Source organism: Ovis aries, chromosome 2 (genome assembly GCF_016772045.2).
Source record: "Ovis aries strain OAR_USU_Benz2616 breed Rambouillet chromosome 2, ARS-UI_Ramb_v3.0, whole genome shotgun sequence".
In the NCBI taxonomy this organism is placed as follows: Eukaryota; Metazoa; Chordata; class Mammalia; order Artiodactyla; family Bovidae; genus Ovis; species Ovis aries.
In genome coordinates, this window is record NC_056055.1 from 236,014,291 (window position 1) to 236,032,921 (window position 18,631).

The 18,631-nt window shown below is 50.0% G+C and overlaps 1 protein-coding gene across 11 annotated transcripts in view; it reads right to left on the reverse strand.

Annotated features, from left to right (window-relative positions):
* Window positions 1–5,182: 5,182 nt before the first annotated feature.
* Window positions 5,183–18,631, reverse strand: part of ZCCHC17 (zinc finger CCHC-type containing 17) — a 75,697-nt gene continuing 62,248 nt past the window's right edge. For 3 of the 11 annotated variants that reach the window (XM_012150000.5, XM_042245027.2, XM_060410560.1), the window contains one exon: window positions 5,183–18,440. The gene's annotated coding sequence lies outside the window, so the exon portion shown is untranslated. The remainder of the gene's footprint in view (window positions 18,441–18,631) is intronic. The other 8 variants (XM_060410552.1, XM_060410555.1, XM_060410559.1 and 5 more) reach the window with 8 other exon arrangements.

Here is an 18,631-nt window from a genome sequence, read left to right on the forward strand (position 1 = left end):
TTCTGAACCTCTCTACTTCTTTTTCCTTACCTATAAAATGGGGATAATAGTAACACTTATGTCATTATGTTGTTGGGAGGAGGGAGATGGCACAGGCACGCAGCAGGATTCCATAAATGGTAGCCCTTTTGACCATGACTGTCTGCCCGCCCCAACTCCCCCTGAGAGGAGAGCCTGTGTCTGGCTTGCTCATAGCTGCAACCCCAGGGCCCAGAACCATGCTTTGTACAGAAAAGCCATTTCAGTAGGTTTTGATGTAACTGATCTCTTTGTTTCTCTCTGAATATTTTTCCCTTTTTCTATTCTCCCCACTCCCCATGCAAGAGAGGCTGTTAAGCAGACTGAAGGCCTCCCAAGGCTAGAACGAGAGGAAGGATGGACAGAGTGATGATAGCAGAGATATCGTGGGTGCTGAGAGGCCCCTGCAAGAGCCCAAAGGAGGACCTGCCAGAAGGACCCCCAGTGTGGCCCAACTCAGCAGAACGATTCTTACGCCCTCCACAGAAGAAGCAGAGAGGGATGTTGGCCCCCAAAGGCACCAAGGCAACCCATGCAGACTCAAGGCTGGGAGACCCAGAGGCCTACCCAAGCCTTAGCTCTCTGTACACTCCTCTCCCCAACACCAACTCAGACACAGAGAAAGAGAAAGTTCCACTTCTCACACCCTTGAGTCCTGGCCTGGCAACCATACCTGGCCCTCAGCTAGGAAGTTGCGTCATTGTGGCTCACTGACCTCTCTGCGTCTCAGTCTGTCATCTGTAAGGGGGAGGCAGTTTCTCCCAGATGCTATTCAGTTTTCAGGCTTGATAAAAAGCATGGAAGAACTTTATGTGCTATCTCATCTAAGCCTCTCAAAACCCCTGAGAGATAAGAACTACTATATTATCTGCCTGAGAGATAAGGAAACTAAGGCCCAAAAAGACTTGCAACAAAACAAACCTGGTCTGGGGTTGAGTGGCTGGTCTGACTGGAATCCACCTCACCTCACCCCAGGCCCACCCTGGGTAAGCAGAGAGTGACAATGTTTCCTAAACCACAAAGACCTGTGCTAGTGACAGGAGGCAGCAGGGCAGGGCAGGGGGGCGGGGCGGGCCGAACAGAACAGGAAAGAAGCAGAGTGTGACTCAGCCCTGGCCAGTGTGTTGCAGGGAGACGTGCAATGTCATGCCACTTGGGGGGTGTGGCGCAGCACAGCCTGGTCTGAGTGGTCAGCAAAAGGGCAGAGAAGCCTCGCCCCCTCCAGGCCCCTGTCAGCTGTCCAGGGAAGGCACCTGACTGGTTTCAGGAAGCCCGGATCAAGTGCCAGCTCTGCCTCTGGCACTCAGAGTGACCTCTGCAAGTCCCTCTCCTCCCAGGGCCTCAGTTTTCCCGCTGGGCCCAAGTACAAGAACCTTGGCTGGAGGCTCAGTGGACAGCTATCCTAGTTGGGCTCTCTATTGCCCCCTAGTGGGCAAACTGATGCATGCTTCCCTCAGTTCCCAGGTGAGAACCTGCAGAATCGCCCCTCCCCAGTCTTGATCCCCGACCCTGAGTAGGTAGAGGCGGCACCCACAAGTATCACTGTCAAGCCTCAGAGGAAGGGAAAGGTCCCAAGGAGATCTGGATGGGGTAGAATTCCCATGCCCTGGTTCTGCTCCTCAATCGCTGTGTGAGCTTGTGCTCACCTTCCTCTCTCTGGGCCCGCTTCTCTAAGGACGGCAGTTACAGGATGAAGCCTGATCTGGAAAGCATAAGGCTTGGTTTCCATCCTTCTAAGGAGCTGTGTGGGTGTCTGCTAAGTCGCTTCAGTCGTGTCTGACTCTTTGTGACCCTGTGGACCACAGCCCACCAGGCTCCTCTGTCCCTGGGGTTCTCCGTGCTAGAATACTGCAGTAGGTTGCCATGCCCTCTTCCAGGGGGTTTTCCTGATCCAGGGATTGAACCCTATTGAACCCGTGTTTCTTATGTCTCCTGCATTGGCAGGCGGGCTCTTTAGCACCAGCGTCACCTGGGAAACTCTTAATGAGCCATGTGAGCTCAGGCAATTTCCCGCACTTCCCTGGGTTTCAGTTTCCTCATCTGCACAACAAGCTGATGGAACCAAACGGTCTCAGGACCTCTCTGGCTGACATTTAGGAATCTAAGTGGGAAATATGTGTTTAGGGAGATTAAGAGGAGGTGCAAGAGGCCCCAAGGAGAGCTTCCTTGAAAGAAGGACTAAGTCAAAATTATCTCCCAGGGCTTATAGAGTCTGCTAAGCTGCTGCTAAGTCACTTCAGTCGTGTCCGACTCTGTGCGACCCCATAGACGGCAGCCCACCAGGCTCTCCTGTCCCTGGGATTCTCCAGGCAAGAACACAGGAGTGGCTTGCCATTTCCTTCTCCAATGCATGAAAGTGAAAAGTGAAAGTGAAGCCACTCAGTCGTGTCTGACTCTTCACGACCCCATGGACTGAAGCCTACCAGGCTCCTCCGTCCATGGGATTTCCCAGGTAAGAGTACTGGAGTGGGTTCCCATTGCCTTCTCCAATATAGAGCGTCACATGGCATTGAATATATATTCAAGTTTTTCAATCTGGTATATTTACTGAAAAAACCCTCACCTAGGACCAGACCCTGTACTGGTCACTGGTCATACGATAGCATACAAGACAGACACAATCCTTGCGCTTGAGGAAAAATTCACAGTCAAGTCAGGGGCACTGATTAGTAAACAAACATTCACACTCTTGTCTGAACAGGAACGATAAGATTATGGACAAGTCATAGCCGTAGCAGTGTTGGAAAATGAAACATCAGAAGGGAGGTAACATGTGAGTAGGGTTTTGAAAGGTGAGGATGAGTAAAACAGGTGCTAAATTCTTCTAAAATTAAACAGTTTTTCCTGTCACGTTGACTTGTGCAAAGATAGTGATCTTAGTGAAAATTCTGCTTTTACCTGGGAAAGAGGGACAAGCAAGTTGTTGATGGAGACAGAAAAATCTAAAAAAAAGGGCTTCTTCTCTGGGTGCCTAAGTTGAAAAGAGGTATCAACAGACTGTGACAAGTGAAGTGAGTCTCGGACACAGAGTGGGATGCAGAGAGGGGCTGAGGTCAAGGGGCAGAGATGTCTGGTGAGCCTTAATAATAAAAAGAAAACTCATATTTTGATATGAAGGACTCAAAATGGCCAAGCCAAACTAGCTGCGTCTATGTGGCCTTGAATTTGACAGAGTCATTGCTTCAAGTTTCTTCCTCTGCTCCAAGGCACAAACCAGCTCAGATTTTCCAGGGTAAACAGCTTCCCCACAGTCTCTCTAGTCATGGGGCCTCTTTTATTGGCAATGTCCCATGGGATGTGTTTGGGTGTGACAAGAAAAGCAGCGCACCAAGCTGGCTCACACCAGCTCACAGCAGTCAGCTGCTAAAGTTTTGGGAATTCTGCAATTTCAGGTTGTTGAAGAGTCATTGTCTTAAAAAATTAAATGATATGAATTTACAATTAAGAGATATTAAAATACAGATGAACAACAAGGTCCTATTGTATAGCAAAGGGAGCTATATTCAATATCCTGGGATAAACCAGAATGAAAAAGAATATATATAATTGAACCACTTCGCAGCATGGAAGAAATTAACACATGGTAAATCAACTACAATTCAGTTAAAAAGAAGAAATGTTAAAATAAAGATAGTACTCAACACTCATGACTTCCTAATGATTTTACTACACTTTACTATTCTTTTACGGTTATCTGCATCCACTGTAGCTGAATAGCGGAACTCTGGCATAAAGATATACATCCGCACACCTCTTTGCAAGTCGGCTTGGTGATTCATTACATTGGTAACTTGAAGTTGGCCACATGGGAATTGGCAAATGTTATAAACTGGGACTTGATTTGCTGTTTTGTTGACTTTCTGGATTAAAGAAAGTGATGGAAAAAATATTAACAAAAGTGCTGAAGCTGAAAGAGGTCTCAGTTTAATGAATGTAGATGACACCACCCTTATGACAGAAAGTGAAGAGGAACTAAAAAGCCTCTTGATGAAAGTGAAAGAGGAGAGTGAAAAAGTCGGCTTAAAGCTCAACATTCAGAAAACGAAAATCATGGCATCTGGTCCCATCACTTCATGGGAAATAGATGGAGAAACAGTGGAAACAGTGCCAGACTTTATTTTTGGGGGCTCCAAAATCACTGCAGATGGTGATTGCAGCCATGAAATTAAAAGACGCTTACTCCTTGGAAGAAAAGTTATGATCAACCTAGACAGCATATTGTAAAGCAGAGACATTACTTTGCTGACTAAGGTCTGTCTAGCCAAGGCTATGGTTTTTCCAGGGGTCATGTATGGATGTGAGTTGGACTGTGAAGAAGGCTGAGCGCTGAAGAATTGATGCTTTTGAACTGTGGTGTTGGAGGAGACTCTTGAGAGTCCCTTGGACTGCAAGGAGATCCAACCAGTCCATTCTGAAGGAGATCAGCCCTGGGATTTTTTTGGAAGGAATTATGCTAAAGCTGAAACTCTAGTACTTTGGCCACCTCATGTGAAGAGTTGACTCATTGGAAAAGATTCTGATGCTGGGAGGGATTGTGGGCAGGAGGAGAAGGGGACGACAGAGGATGAGATGGCTGGATGGCATCACTGACTTGATGGAAGCGAGTCTTAGTGAACTCCGGGAGTTGGTGATGGACGGGGAGGCCTGGCGTGCTGCGATTCATGGGGTCGCAAAGAGTCAGACACAACTGAGCAACTGAACTGAACTGAACTGAACTGAGAGAGAGTAGCGTAACAGTAGATCACATATCAGATTTAATGACAATAAATTTATTGGGAGGAGAGTTAGCCCAGGAGACTAAAATGCAACTCCATTTCAAACGGTGGTTGAATTACAACCACAGATTAACTAGACATACAGGAGTTCACCAAAAATGAAAACCTGGAGAATCCATTGACTACGTGGAATTTACAATCAAGAGTTCCTCCATTGCGTGATTTGCACATTGTGTTCTGCACATCCATTTCATCAGTAAAATTTATAACAAACGTGTATATGTATATAACGTATACATTTGGATTTCTGAAGAACCAGTTGTCAAATATTTGCTGGCACACCCTTGGACAGCCCAAGTTTAATAAAATCCTTTGCAAAGCACATTTCTGAAACTGAGCAAAGGGCTTGTGTGCCAGCAATGCAGAAAGACAAACTCTGACAGAGGAAGTTTGCAGCAAAGTAAGGGTTTATTTCAGGGCATCAAGAAGGAGGGAGAGACAAGACTCAAATCCACCCCAACATGGTCTTTGAGTTAGGGATTCTTTTTAAAGCAGAAGAACAAAGAGGCTAGGATTAATCATTGCCTAGTGAAGGTTCTTTGTGGCTCAGCTGGTAAGGAATCCACCTCCAATGTGGGAGATCTGGGTTGGGACGATCCTCTGTAGAAGGGAAAGGCTACCCACTCCACTATTCTAGCCTGGAGAATTCCATAGACTGTATAGTCCATGAGATCACAAAGAGCCGGACATGACTGAGCGACTTTCACTTTCAGTGACGGTTCTGTAGCATTTCTTAATTAATTGTAGTTTCAGAAGTCAAGATGTCTCTAGTTTATGATTATTTGACCAGGTGGTCCACAGCTGGGGTGGAGGTAGCGGTCAGTTGAGTCATCCTACCCTGGAAAAACAACCTAAATTTGTACATTAATGAGCATATCTTGTAATGGCAACTGTAGTACATTAACAAAATGTTATTGACAACAGCAATTTTAGTCATCTGACTCTGGTTGATGAGTGTTCAGTTAGCACAGGATTGAGGTCAAAGGGAACAAGAAAGGGAATAAAGTTTTGGATAGAGAGATTAATCATAAACTTGGTAAGGGAACTCGGCTTCATTTCCACTTGGGGAAGCCCTCTCCACAGTGGGAAGCATTTTCAAGACAAAAGACAGATGACTTCATGCTTCCATTGGGGACACTCCCAGGACATAGGGTAGCTCTGTGGCTTTGGGATGTCTCCTCTTCAACAACGACTATAAGACCAACACGTTCTGGGGCTTTGTGGTACTCTTCCGTTTTCCAGTTTAAACTTAAATAAGGCTATTTGGCTGCACGTAACAGCCATTTCTCAAGCTAACAGACACGACAGCAAGAGTTATCCTAAGGACGAACGTAGGGGAGGAAGAGAAATTATGACCATTAGCAAAAGGGGCAGCTCCCCTTTCCCTCCATCCATCCCTTGGAGGCTACCTCATCCTTTTCTGCCCCTGTACACAGTTTCCTGCATCTTTCCTTTTGTGCAAACAACAGCGAAGGTGAAGGCAGCTGGTTTAGTCTACAAGTTTACCTGTTCTTAGGTCAGAGATCATCCTGAGTGGGTTGACAGGCGGGTCCACAATTCTCAAATGATCTGATTGGGTGGCTTGGAGCGGACAGATGGGCGGGGCCAAGGATTCAGACCGGGCCTCAAGGGCCACACTGAGTGGGGAGCGTGAGCAGGGGCTGTGAGGACTCTTAAGTGATATTTAAGGTGGCCAGTTGGGTGCCCAGGACTCACTGGCAGGGCGGGTTTCCCTTCATTCCAGTTCATGAGAAAGTCTTCTAGATTAATTGGCCACCACGTGGGGTCTACTATCCAAGCATGTAACTGACACCATCGTCGGTGAAAATGTCCTCATTACATATATGATGTTTTTCTTTGCAACAAGATTTTGAAAAGGAGTAAGTCTCTAGCTCAGACATCCTCTATATAGTGAGCTTGGAATAAAGACAGTCAACTCTATGTGTCTGCAACCTGGTGACCATCACCGGGCTTCCGCGGTTGCCCATGGATCCCAGTCAAGGTGATGCTCCATCATAATCATCTTTTTTCATCATTTCCCAAGAGGCCCCAAGAGTCCTGGGTACACAGTGCCTGGTACATTCCTGGTCCAGCACCACGGCAACCACTGACAGAGAAGGCTCTCTGGAGCAAACAGCCTGGCTTCAGATCTCAGCACCCTTACTAGCTGAGTGATCTCAGACAGGTGACTCAACTTTTCTGTGCCTGAATTGCCTTATATGTAAAACGGTGATACATGACCATACCTCTGGTCAAATTGTGAGGACTAAATGAGTGAATATAAAGTGTTAGAAGTGCCTAGCGCATGGTAAATGTGTAACAAGTGTTAGGTATTATTGTTACTGGCATTTCAACATCAGCTGTGCCCTTGCAGGCCGGCACACAGCATGGGTAGAGGAGCTGGCTTTGCCCTCCTGTCTATCATTCACCCCCAAGCCCACAGGCAGAGTGGTATGTGCAGGGGTGAGTTGTGTGGAGTACGAAGGGTAAGAGAGATTATGCAGCCCAGATGAAGGGCGGCTGGACCTACCCAGCTGTGAAGCTCAACAACCCAGGGGCCAGTGCTCTTGTGTGTTTCTGGAGGGAGGGGTGTGTGTGCCTCAGCGGTGGTGGGTCAAGGCATGCAGCCAGCTTCCCGGCTGTGAGACCTATGCAGCCCAACAGGGCCCCACACTCGAAGGGCCTTCCTTGTGGTTTAATGCTTGGAATTCTTACTAATTTTTATTTTTCTTTTAAAATTTTCTTAGTAACTTTTTAAACAAGGGGCCCACTTTGCATTGGGCCCCACCAATTATGTCATCAGTCAAGGGTTGGGGATATGTGAGCAGGCGTCTGGGTATGTATGTGAGGTCACATGCAGCTGAGTTACTGACAGGTTCCTGGACTGTGTAATCTATAGCAACAGATAAAGAGGCCAGATGAGAAATTCAGGCAAAGTTTTACTGGGACTTGTGCTGCAACAGGAGGGAGCCCTCCCTAGGGGTGGGTTCATGGGTCGGGTCAGAGGGGTGGCTTGGGTGGTCTTCTCACCCCCCTTGGTGGTGCTGTGTGCAGGGACCATGCACAACACCCTAATTTTTGCTCTTGACACCTCAGATGTAGCAGCTGGGTTTCTGGCCTTTTCATATCTGTTTTCATAATTTGCCCCAACTGTGCATGTACACAGTTATTTTTAGTCTCTTATAGTTTGTATTTTGTCGCTTGAGGAGACATTTGTCCAGGTATAAGCACTGCAACAAAGGGTCTCAGGTCCCTGGTCCCAGCAGTGTGTGTCTGAGGTGTCTCTTCCTCTGGACTTGGGACTAGAATGGTGGTCTTTGTGAGAGTTTCAGAAATACACAGAAGAATACAAAGAAGATCTTCATGACCCAGATAATCACGATGGTGTGATCACTCACCTTGAGCCAGGCATCCTGAAATGTGAAGTCAAGTGGGCCTTAGAAAGAATCACTACGAACAAAGCTAGTGGAGGTGATGGAATTCCAGTTGAGCTATTTCAAATCCTGAAAGATGATGCTGTGAAAGTGCTGCACTCAATATGCCAGCAAGTTTGGAAAACTCAGCAGTCGCCACAGGACTGGAAAAGGTCAGTTTTCATTCCAATCCCAAAGAAAGGCAATGCCAAAGTTGCTCTAACTACCGCACAATTGCACTCATCTCACACGCTAGTAAAGTAATGCTCAAAATTCTCCAAGCCAGGCTTCAGCAATACGTGAACCGTGAACTTCCTGATGTTCAAGCTGGTTTTAGAAAAGGCAGAGGAACCAGAGATCAAATTGCCAACATCAGCTGGATCATCGAAAAAGCAAGAGAGTTACAGAAAAACATCTGCTTTATTGACTATGCCAAAGCCTTTGACTGTGTGGATCACAATAAACTGTGGAAAATTCTGAAAGAGATGGGAATACAGACCACCTGACCTGCCTCTTGAGAAACCTATATGCAGGTCAGGAAGCAACAGTTAGAACTGGACATGGAACAACAGACTGGTTCCAAATAGGAAAAGGAGTACGTCAAGGCTGTATATTGTCACCCTGCTTATTTAACTTCTATGCAGAGTACATCATGAGAAACGCTGGACTGGAGGAAGCACAAGCTGGAATCAAGATTGCCAGGAGAAATATCAATAACCTCAGATATGCAGATGACATCACCCTTATGGCAGAAAGTAAAGAGGAACTAAAAAAGCTTCTTGATGAAAGTGAAAGAGGAGAGTGAAAAAGTTGGCTTAAAGCTCAACATTCAGAAAATGAAGATCATGGCATCTGGTCCCATCACTTCATGGGAAATAGATGGGGAAACAGTGGAAACAGTGTCAGACTTTATTTTTGGGGCTCCAAAATCACTGCAGATGGTGATTGCAGCCATGAAATTAAAAGACGCTTGCTCCTTGGAAGAAAAGTTATGACCAACCTAGACAGCTATTAAAAAACAGAGACATTACTTTGCCAACAAGGGTCCTTCTAGTCAAAGCTATGGTTTTTCCAGTAGTCATGTATGGATGTGAGAGTTGGACTATAAAGAAAGCTGAGAGCCGAAGAATTGATGCTTTTGAACTGTGGTGTTGGAGAAGACTCTTGAGAGTCCCTTGGACTGCAAGGAGATCCAACCAGTCCATCCTAAAGGAAATCGGTCCTGAATAATCATTGGAAGGACTGATGCTGAAGAAAATACTTTGGCCACCTGATGTGAAGAACTGATGCACTGTAAAAGACCCTGATGCTGGGAAAGATTGAAGGAGGGAGGAGAAAGGGATACAAAGGATGAGATGGTCAGATGGCTTCACCGACTCAATGGACATGAGTTTGAGTAAACTCCAGTAGTTAGTGATGGACAGGGAGCCTGGCATGTTGCAGTCCATGGGGTCGCAAAAAGTCGTACACAACTGAGCAACTAAACTGAACTGAACAAGGAGGTAACCACCCCACCCCAGACACAATGAATAGCCTGTCTTCAGTTCCTCCCTATACCCCCTAGCCCAGACTCACCCCTCCACCTCTGTCTCTGCAAAACTCATGTCCCACAGCACCCCTCCTCCCGCCCCTGCGGGAAGATAGCAAGGGCAGTGGACCTTCCAGATCGCCATCCCAGGGAGAGAGAAGCAGAAGCCATGCTGGCTGGGCTAACATTATGCACCATCATCTCCAGATGCGTCACCACTGTCCTCCCCACCTCCCCAGCCCCAGAGATCAGGGAAGAGCCAGTTTCCCCACTTCCCAGATTGCTCTGTACCTCTTGATCAGGGCTTCTTATGGAGAGAAGCTGAAACAGGTGATCAGGAGTCCCTGGCTTTGTCCCCAACTCATTCTGGGACCCTGGTTGCCCTTCTGGAAACCCCAAAAAGTTGCTGTTATAACAACAACTTTAAATTCTCTTCAGCATTTACATCTTACCTGACTCTTGGGTTCCCATGGCCTCTGACGGCCACTCTCGGCTCTGCACAGTAGGACCCTGACCTCGGGCCAGCTCCAAATCCCTGCCCAGTCTGACCTAGATAGTCATTGACTCCTGGATCTGACAGCACCCGGTCCCCTTAGACAGATGGGAAAGTGTGGTCCTGAGAGGGAATGTGGTGGCGGTGGCTTAGTTGCTAACTTGCGTCAGACTCTTGTGACCCTGTGGACTGTAGCCCATTAGGCTTCTCTGTCCATGCGATTTCCCAGGCAAGAATGCTGGAGTGGGCTACCATTTCCTTCTCCAGGGCATCTTCCCGACCCAGGGATCGAACCCACGTCTCTTGCATGGCAGGTAGATTCTTTACCGCTGGGCCATGAGGGAAGCCCCTGAGAAGAAATAAAACACACCAGTTTAGTTGCAGAGCCCAGGCTCAGAGTAAATCTTCCTGCCAGACCGCCTCACCCCACCCCACCCTCTCCAAGCCTCTGATGCCACACCCGCCATCCCTGCCTCTGAATTCCAAGTAGGAGCCCATCTCTCTTGGGAAACCCAGCGCCAACAGCACCAGCTCCAGCTCCACCCCCACCTCTCCTCCAGTCACGGAGGCTTTAAGGACATCACTGCATTCATCCATTGTACAGATGGGAAAAATGAGACCCAGAGAGGGGCAATGGCTGCTCCAGACCACCACTGGGGTCACCAGGAGCCTCCTGATACCAAACCTTGTGGCTCCCCTTCATTTTTCCTCTCATCCTCTTACATGGGACTCTAAACCCAGGTAAGCATCCAGAGACCCTGGAATCCAAATCCCTCCCTCCAGCACAGGGACCCCGGGGGGTGGCAGGGAACATTCTATCTTTGGGAGTGGGGCTGGGACAGAAAGGTAACCCGGGATGGGCTCTGCCTCTTCTTTGCCAAAACTCCTTTAGACACCCATCTCCCCACCACCATCCTCACCCCCACCTCCAGGCTGCAGGAAGAACAGGCAGGGGTGGGGCAGCCAGCCCTGCCAGGCCCAGAGTTCCAAGTGTCCACCCTGGCAGTCTTTACATCAGCCTCGCCAGACCCCTGGAAAACACAAGTACATTCCAGGACCCTTCCCGGCTTCCACCAGTTCAGCTCCCTTTTACTTGTTTCATCTCCTGGACGTCTACCTAAAAATTTGTTTGTGGTGTTCTGTTGTAAAATGGCTCTCAAACCACATTGCCCCCTCATGCTATTCAGATGGGGAGACCACTCCAGAAGGCAAGTGGTTTGTCCCAGGCCACAGAGCAGAGGGTGCCTTGTCTGGACCCCATCTCCTGCCTTCCAGGGCATTCTTTCCTCCCAGATTTTCCCCTAAGCAGAGTCTGGAAGCATGTGTTTGGGGCAGCAGGGGGCGGGGGGCGCGTAGGAGCTTCATGATGGCCAAGGGTGGTGCTGAGTCAACCAACGAACTCTGACAGCAGGCCTGTTTTCTGCGGGGGACCATCGGTGCCCTGGAAGGGGGACAGGGGGATCTGGGAGGCACAGCGCCTGCCCTCAGCAAGCTCTGCATCTGGGCCTGAATATGGGGAACAGGAGTCTCTCCAAAGCTAACTCTAGACACCTCGCCACTCACTAAGCTTCTCATCCCTGCCCAGGAGCCCTCAATCTTACCACTCTGCCTTTTTCCTGAAATTACTGTATCTTCTCCCCTCTCCTCCCTCCCACTCCAATCCTTCTAGGCTCTTCTCCTCTCCCTCCCACATCAGCGTTTATCCCACCCTGTTTCACAGCCAGTAGCCTGGGAAGAGGAGCACAGGCCAAACAAGGGAAGAGGTAGGACAGGCACGTGGCCCAGCAGGACCGGACTGCAATGCCCCCAGCTCCCAGGAGGGGGCGCACTGTCATCCACAGCCACCCATCCCTCCGGGAGCTCAGCCCTGCAGGTGCAACCCAGATTCCAGAGCCAGGACCGACATCTCTTCACAGTCACAATGCAGGAAGGCAGGGATAAGTGATCCCCAGCTTCCAAATGGAAGGACCCAGGTCCAGAGAAGGGTAAAGGTGGCTGCAAACCTGGCGTGACAGAGCAGGTATGAGGCGGAGTCTGTGAGCCCTGCTTCACGTGCCCTGGACTCAAAACTACCTACCTCCTCCCGGTCCTGGCAGATCTACTCTTGCGAGTGGGACTCCACGCTGGGCTGCCTCTGGAGCTCCTAGGTCCCAGGGGTACTTTTTCTTGGCCCACGTATTCTTGAATTCCTTCCAAGACTGACCTTTCTTTTCCCATGACCCCCCTGTCCTGCTCCCAGCGTCCTCTGCCTCAGCTAAACCATGGAGTTTAAAGGGGCTAAATAGTCCTGGGTGCCCCAGCTATACATTAGCCCCCAGAGGGATCTCAGCTCTGCCAGGGGACTCAGGCAGCACCTGTTCCCCAAACACTCCTTCTCTCAGAAGCCAAAGACAGCCCTGGGCCTCACTATGTACCAGGCTCTGCTCCAAGACATGGTGTGTTAGCTCACTGAACCCTCAGGTGAGGCACAGAGAAGGCAAGTGACCTGCTCACATGGCCAGTGAGTGGCAAAGCAGGACTGAAAAGTCAGGAAGTCTGATTTCAGAGAAAGACTGTTAACCACTATGTCAGAGACCTCTAGTCCCCCGATACCCATTCTCTCCTGTTTCTAGACTAACAGGCAGTCCAGAATAACAACCACGTTTCTCAGTCTCGCTTGCACGTGGATGCATGGCTATCATCTAACCCAGAGAGAGGAGGCGTGTGTAGCCGTCAGGTCGCGCCGTTAATTAGGAGAGGCGTGTCCACTCTGCTTCGCCCCTTCTGGCTGTCTGCCGGCGTGGGTGAGCAGACTGACAGCTGCCACAGCCTCACAGGAGTGCCAGAAAACTCCTCCCTTAATATGAGTCAGATCGTGGTGCTGCCCTGCCCCCAAACCTTCAATGGCTTCCCATTCCTTCAGAAGAAAAGCCACTTCCTCCATGATGGGCAAGGCCTTCTCCTGCCTAGCCCTAAGCTATCCTCCCTTCCCAGATCAATCAGCAGGAAAACCTCACCCTTGTTTAACTCTTCCCACTTCCCCTGCTTTCCCAATTCCTCTCCCCACACCCGAAGACTCTGATGTATTTATCAAGACCCAGCCCAAAGGGTATCATGGGGTATCATCTATGGGAAGCCTTCCCTGGCCCTACTGGCAGAATGAGCGGCTCCCTCCTGTGGTCTCTCATGGTCTGTGTACAGCCCACAGGAATAGTGACAGTCTTTCTGTATTGTCATAATCTGTAGATGCATCTACTTCTCCCATCTCTCTAGAATGAGAGTTAAGTCTGGGATATCTGTTGGTTGTCAGTGACCTGCACAGTCCCAGGAATCATGCCAGTGGCAGTCAAGTTCAATGAGTGAGAGAGAGAAGGATACAGGGTGTGAGTGTGTGTGTGTGGTGTATGTGGGTGCCCTGAGTTGGCTGAAGGCCCAGGCCAAGGAGACAAAGAGGACGCCTAGAAATAGCCCTATCCCAAACCCCAGGCCAGGCCTGGTGCCCAGATAGACTGACCCTGGGTAAGGAGGTGGGGGCCCAGGATGGGTGGGTGGAGAGGTGTGGCTCTAGTGGGCTGTGGCCCTGCTGTCCTCTAGGGTCTGTAAGCCAAAGCAGACGGGCCCTGCCTGCCTGTTGTCAGGCGTCCTGGCACTCGGATTTCAGTGACTGCCCCTTCAGCAACCAGCGAGTATTTCAGGCTGGGGCTAAACATCACCTGCTCCCTTGGCCCCACAACTTGTAGGGCAAAGGGGAAACCACCAGTCCATCCACTAAGGAGGGGCAGGGTTGGGGCAGAGATGCTGGAAAAGTTTGTCCCCATCCCTCTTGCCCCACCTCACCCTCTTCCCCACTTGGAAGTTCCCTCCCTAACTATGGACTGCCAAAGGTTGAAGGATTAAAGAGATCACCTGGCCCAACTCCTGCCATGGAGTTGGGGACACTGAAGGGAAAAGCCTGGCCCAAGGCTGCAGAGCGAGACAGGGCAAAGATGGCTGCAGGGAAAGGTGACGTGGAATAGCAGTTAAGCCACACAAACTCTGATGCTGAAGCTCCAATACTTTGGCCACCTGATGCGAAGAGCTGATTCACTGGAAAAGACCCTGATGCTGAGAAAGACTGAAGGCAGGAGGAGAAGGGAGCAACAGAGGATGAGACAGTTGAGTTGAACGGCATCAGCAAATCAATGGACATGAGTTTGAGCAAACTCCGAGAGATGGTGAAGGACAGGGAAGCCTGGTGTGCTGCAGTTGATGGGGTCGCAGAGTCGGACACTACTGAGCGACCGAACAACAACATACAAGCTCCAAAGAAAGTATGCCTGGGTCCAAATCCTCACTCTCATGTGCAAGTGGGTGATGGAGACAATGCACGCACATCCCTGAATCATCGTTAGAGTTGTAAGAACTGAAAGACAGAAAGTTGTTAAGTCCAGTGCTTGGCATTTAGTAAGGGCTGCACTGACTTTAGCGGTCATCTTCTGCACCACAGTTTACAGCATACAAAGCTTCTCAACACCCACAGTCTTGTTTACCCCTCCAAGCAACTCTGAAAGGTAGCTATTATGAGCCCCCTCACACAGAGAAGGAAACAGGCACCGACGCTGACTGGCCAAGTTCACACAGCTGATATGTCTCAAGTGCCCACCAGCGGTCTTTCCACACCCAGCCCCCTGCCTCTGACAGTTCATACACTGGTTCATCAAATAGAGAAGGTGACATGGAGAGCCGGCCCTGGGCTCCTGACACCTCCCTGGGCTCGTCTCACCCCTGCACTGGATGACCCCCGTGCAGGGAAGACTAACGTGCTCATCTGACATCCCTCCTGCCTCTGATCCCAACCTTGTAATTCTTAGTCTTGCCACCACCCGCCCCAGAACGGGAAAACTCTCACTGTGGGCTCTGGTCCTGGTTGTCCCCCAGCCGACCCAGCCCTTCCGACATAAGGCTCTGTCCTTTTCCTGTCGAGTGTCTCTGTTCACTTCAGGGCCCAGGGGTGCTGCCCTTCACTGACCCCCAGCCAACCCCAGGATCCCAGGATCCCCCTAAAAAAAGGCCCAGCCAGGCTGACAGCCTTGGCTCTGTATCTTCTTCCTGGAACACGCCTGGCCCCAGACTCCCGAGGCCAACAGCAACTCCCTGCCAGGCCCCCTGCCATGGCCTGCCAGCTCTCCTCACCTAAGGACGCAATACAGCGGTCACATGTCTGCACCAACCAGGTTCCCTGGGCCTCCTGGAGCTGCTGAAACTTCCCAGAATCTTGGGCAAGCTACTCCTGAATGAAGTGCACTCGAGGGAGTGACCATTGAACCACCTGTTTGGCGCCAGGTCACATGGCACTCGGAGCTCAGGGTGGTCTGAGGTGCTATTTTGTAAGCACTAGTTTCACCTTTCTAATTATACTTTACCTAATCCAATCTTAATCATCTGTAATTTTTCAGAGGCACATTTTTCATCTGATAGAGGAGTAATCTGGGGAAGAAGCCAGGAGCAGCCCCAAGTCCAGGATCTGGTTTATTTCCTGGGAGCCTCCCTGTCCCCAGAGATACTCAGGCTACACCTATGTGTCCAAAAGGGCCCTTCTCCCCTGAGAGGACTTGGGCCCTACTCTACACCGGAAATGGCCCTCAGGAATGGAATGAGAAAAGAAAGAGGCCAGGAGATGGGATACTCTGGCAGGAAGAGAGCCGAGGGCAGCAGGCGAGGTGGGGGTGGGAGGGGGCTCTTCAAACAGAGAGAGCACTGACGAGGACAAGTGGCTGTCTTTGCTGGAGAGGGATCATTTGTCTACTCTATAAAGCCTTGCCCGTCCCTGCACCAGGCCCTGTGGGCACAGCGGGGAGCCTTCACAGGGTTTCTGGCTTAATAGGAAGACAGTGTCTGTGCGTGCTATGTCGCTTCAGTCCTGTCTGACTCTTTGTGACCGTATGAACTGTATCCCACCAGACTTCTCTGTCCATGGGATTCTCTAGGCAAGAATACTGGAGTGGATTGCCGTGCCCTCCTCCAGGGGATCTTCCTGACCCAGGGATCGAACCTGAGTCTCTTATATCTCTGGCATTGGCAGGTGGGTTTTTTACCACTAGCGCCACCTGGAAAGCCCCAATAGGAAGACAGGTTCTGAAGCAAAAGGATCCCATGAAAGTAGGGTAAGTGCTATGACAGGGAGGTTTAGGGCTTCCTAGAGGCAAAGAGAGTTAAGCGTAAAAGCTGAAAAGTGAACAGGAATTAACTAAAAGAACAGAGCCTGGGACTTCCTTGGTGGCCCAGTGGCTGAGACCCCACACTCCCAGAGCAGGGGCCTAGGTTCAATCCCTGGTCAGGGAACTAGATCCCTCATGCCACAACTGAAAAAAAAAAAAAGATCCCACAGGCCACAATGAAGATTGAAGGTTTTGTATGCTGCAACTAAGACTGGGTGCAGCCAAATAAATAAAACTTGGGAAATAAAATAAAAAAGAGCAGGGCCTGGGATGGAAGAGTATTCTAAGCAGATAGCAAGCGAGAAACATGGCGCCCCTTCAAGGCACTAAAAGGGCAGAGTGGCTGCTGTGTAGGGGCCACAGCATGGGCGCTGTGGGGCCTGCCTCTCCAAGCAGGCTGAGAAGAGAAATAATTAACCTTTGTAATTGCATTCCCAATCCTACCTTATCTTCCCAGAGTCCTTGGGAGGTCAGCTGGGTAGGGACTGCTTTTTGCAGATGGAGAAAGAGACCCAGTGAGATGGTGATCTGAGGCCACAGTGAGCAGATAAATAACAAGGGCAGGATAGGAATGCAAGCGAGTCTCACTCCTGAGACCGTAAAGCTGGGGAGGGAAACAGATTCAATCACTCACTCATGGGTTCACTCACTCCCTCCCTCAGTATTCAGTAGTCATTCATTCATGCCTACTATCTGCCAGGCATTTCCCCTAGAGCAGCACTTAAGTAATAAATTAGACTCATGAAACAAACGAGATAAGGCTAAAAGAGTTGGGCTGATTACACCAGCAACAGGGAGGACGGCCAGTTTCTGAGAAGGAAGAGTGATTGCCCTCCACCAGGAGCTGCAGCCCATCCACCCCACCCCAACCAACCTTCCACAAGAAGAGCCATTGTTCTCCTTCCAGGGAGCACTCTGCCACAGGCAGCAGTTTCTCAAAAGCAAAGCAGTGTTGAGTAAACCTGTCATTTGCCATCATTTGTTCTCTCAGACCCACAGTATCTAGAACTCTAGGGGAACGAGGAAGCGATTTCCTAGTGACAGAGAGAACACTCCATTCCTCCCACCGTGGCAGCTGTCCCCCCACCACACTGTGAGTTCAGGGAGTGCAGAGCTGTGGCTCTCCTGTTCCCCCTGGTCCCCACTGAGCCCAGCACAGTGCTGGGCACAGGCAATCCTCAATTTATTAAGGGAGAGACAGCAAGGGAGAGATGAGGAAACTCCTCTGCAGCATCTGAAGGCACCCAGTGACATCAGAGGAGAGAAATAGATATATTTGGATCCTCTCCTATGGGTCTCAAAGAGCCTTGGTTTATTCTTGAGCACTGCTGGGTCAACTGCCCTGGGGAGGAGACCCAGAAAGGAGAAGGGGTGAGGGGTCACCATTCATTGTTAGTGTGTGTGAGGCTTACCATCTGTTATTTCTTTCCATCCTCATGACAATTCAGAAAAGTAGATGGCCTCCCTCCATTTGGGAGGAAAGGAGACTCAAAAGGGGGAAGGCACTAGTTCTGGGTCTCTAGCTAGTAAGTGGCAGGCTTGGGATTTAGAAGCCAGACCTCTTCCCAAAGATACTGCTTCTGAACAGACCATGCACCAAGGCAGGGGTATGAGGGTGTGGAGGGAAAGCTTGTTCAAGACTTGATTTCATGGCAGGCAGAGGCAGAGAACCTCACCACCATAACTAGCCAAAGAGGAAAATTCCCAGTTATTGGGGGTGGGCTGAGGGTGGTCAGCATCCACAGACTTAGGCCCTGAAGGGGTAAAGGGAGGGTCTCCATATCCCTGGGTCACTGGAGCCTCCGAGCTCAGCTTCTTTGGCCTCTACCTCTCACATCTCTCCTGTGCCAGCAGCACATCCCCTAGCGGAGGCGTCCAGATGGCAGGGAGGGCCAGGGAACAGCTGAAGATGCTGAGTAGGCCTCCGCCGCCCGCCTTCCCATGGCCCCACGGATCATCCGGTGCTGCCGGCCCATCTCATTGGCTCTCTCCTGGTTACTCATCTCTCCTCTTCTCCATCTTTCCAGCCTGTGGTTGCTGTGGAAACACAGAACAGTGACATCACTATAGGGCGAGGGCTGGGGTGATGCTGCTCTTGGCAGGGACTGATCTCTGCTGCCTGCTAGATGTTAAATCCACATCTGGATTTACCAAGGGCAACAAAACGAGGGGACAGGAAAAGGGACAGGGCTCACACATTCCCTCCCCTTGTCTTGCTTTCCCCCAGT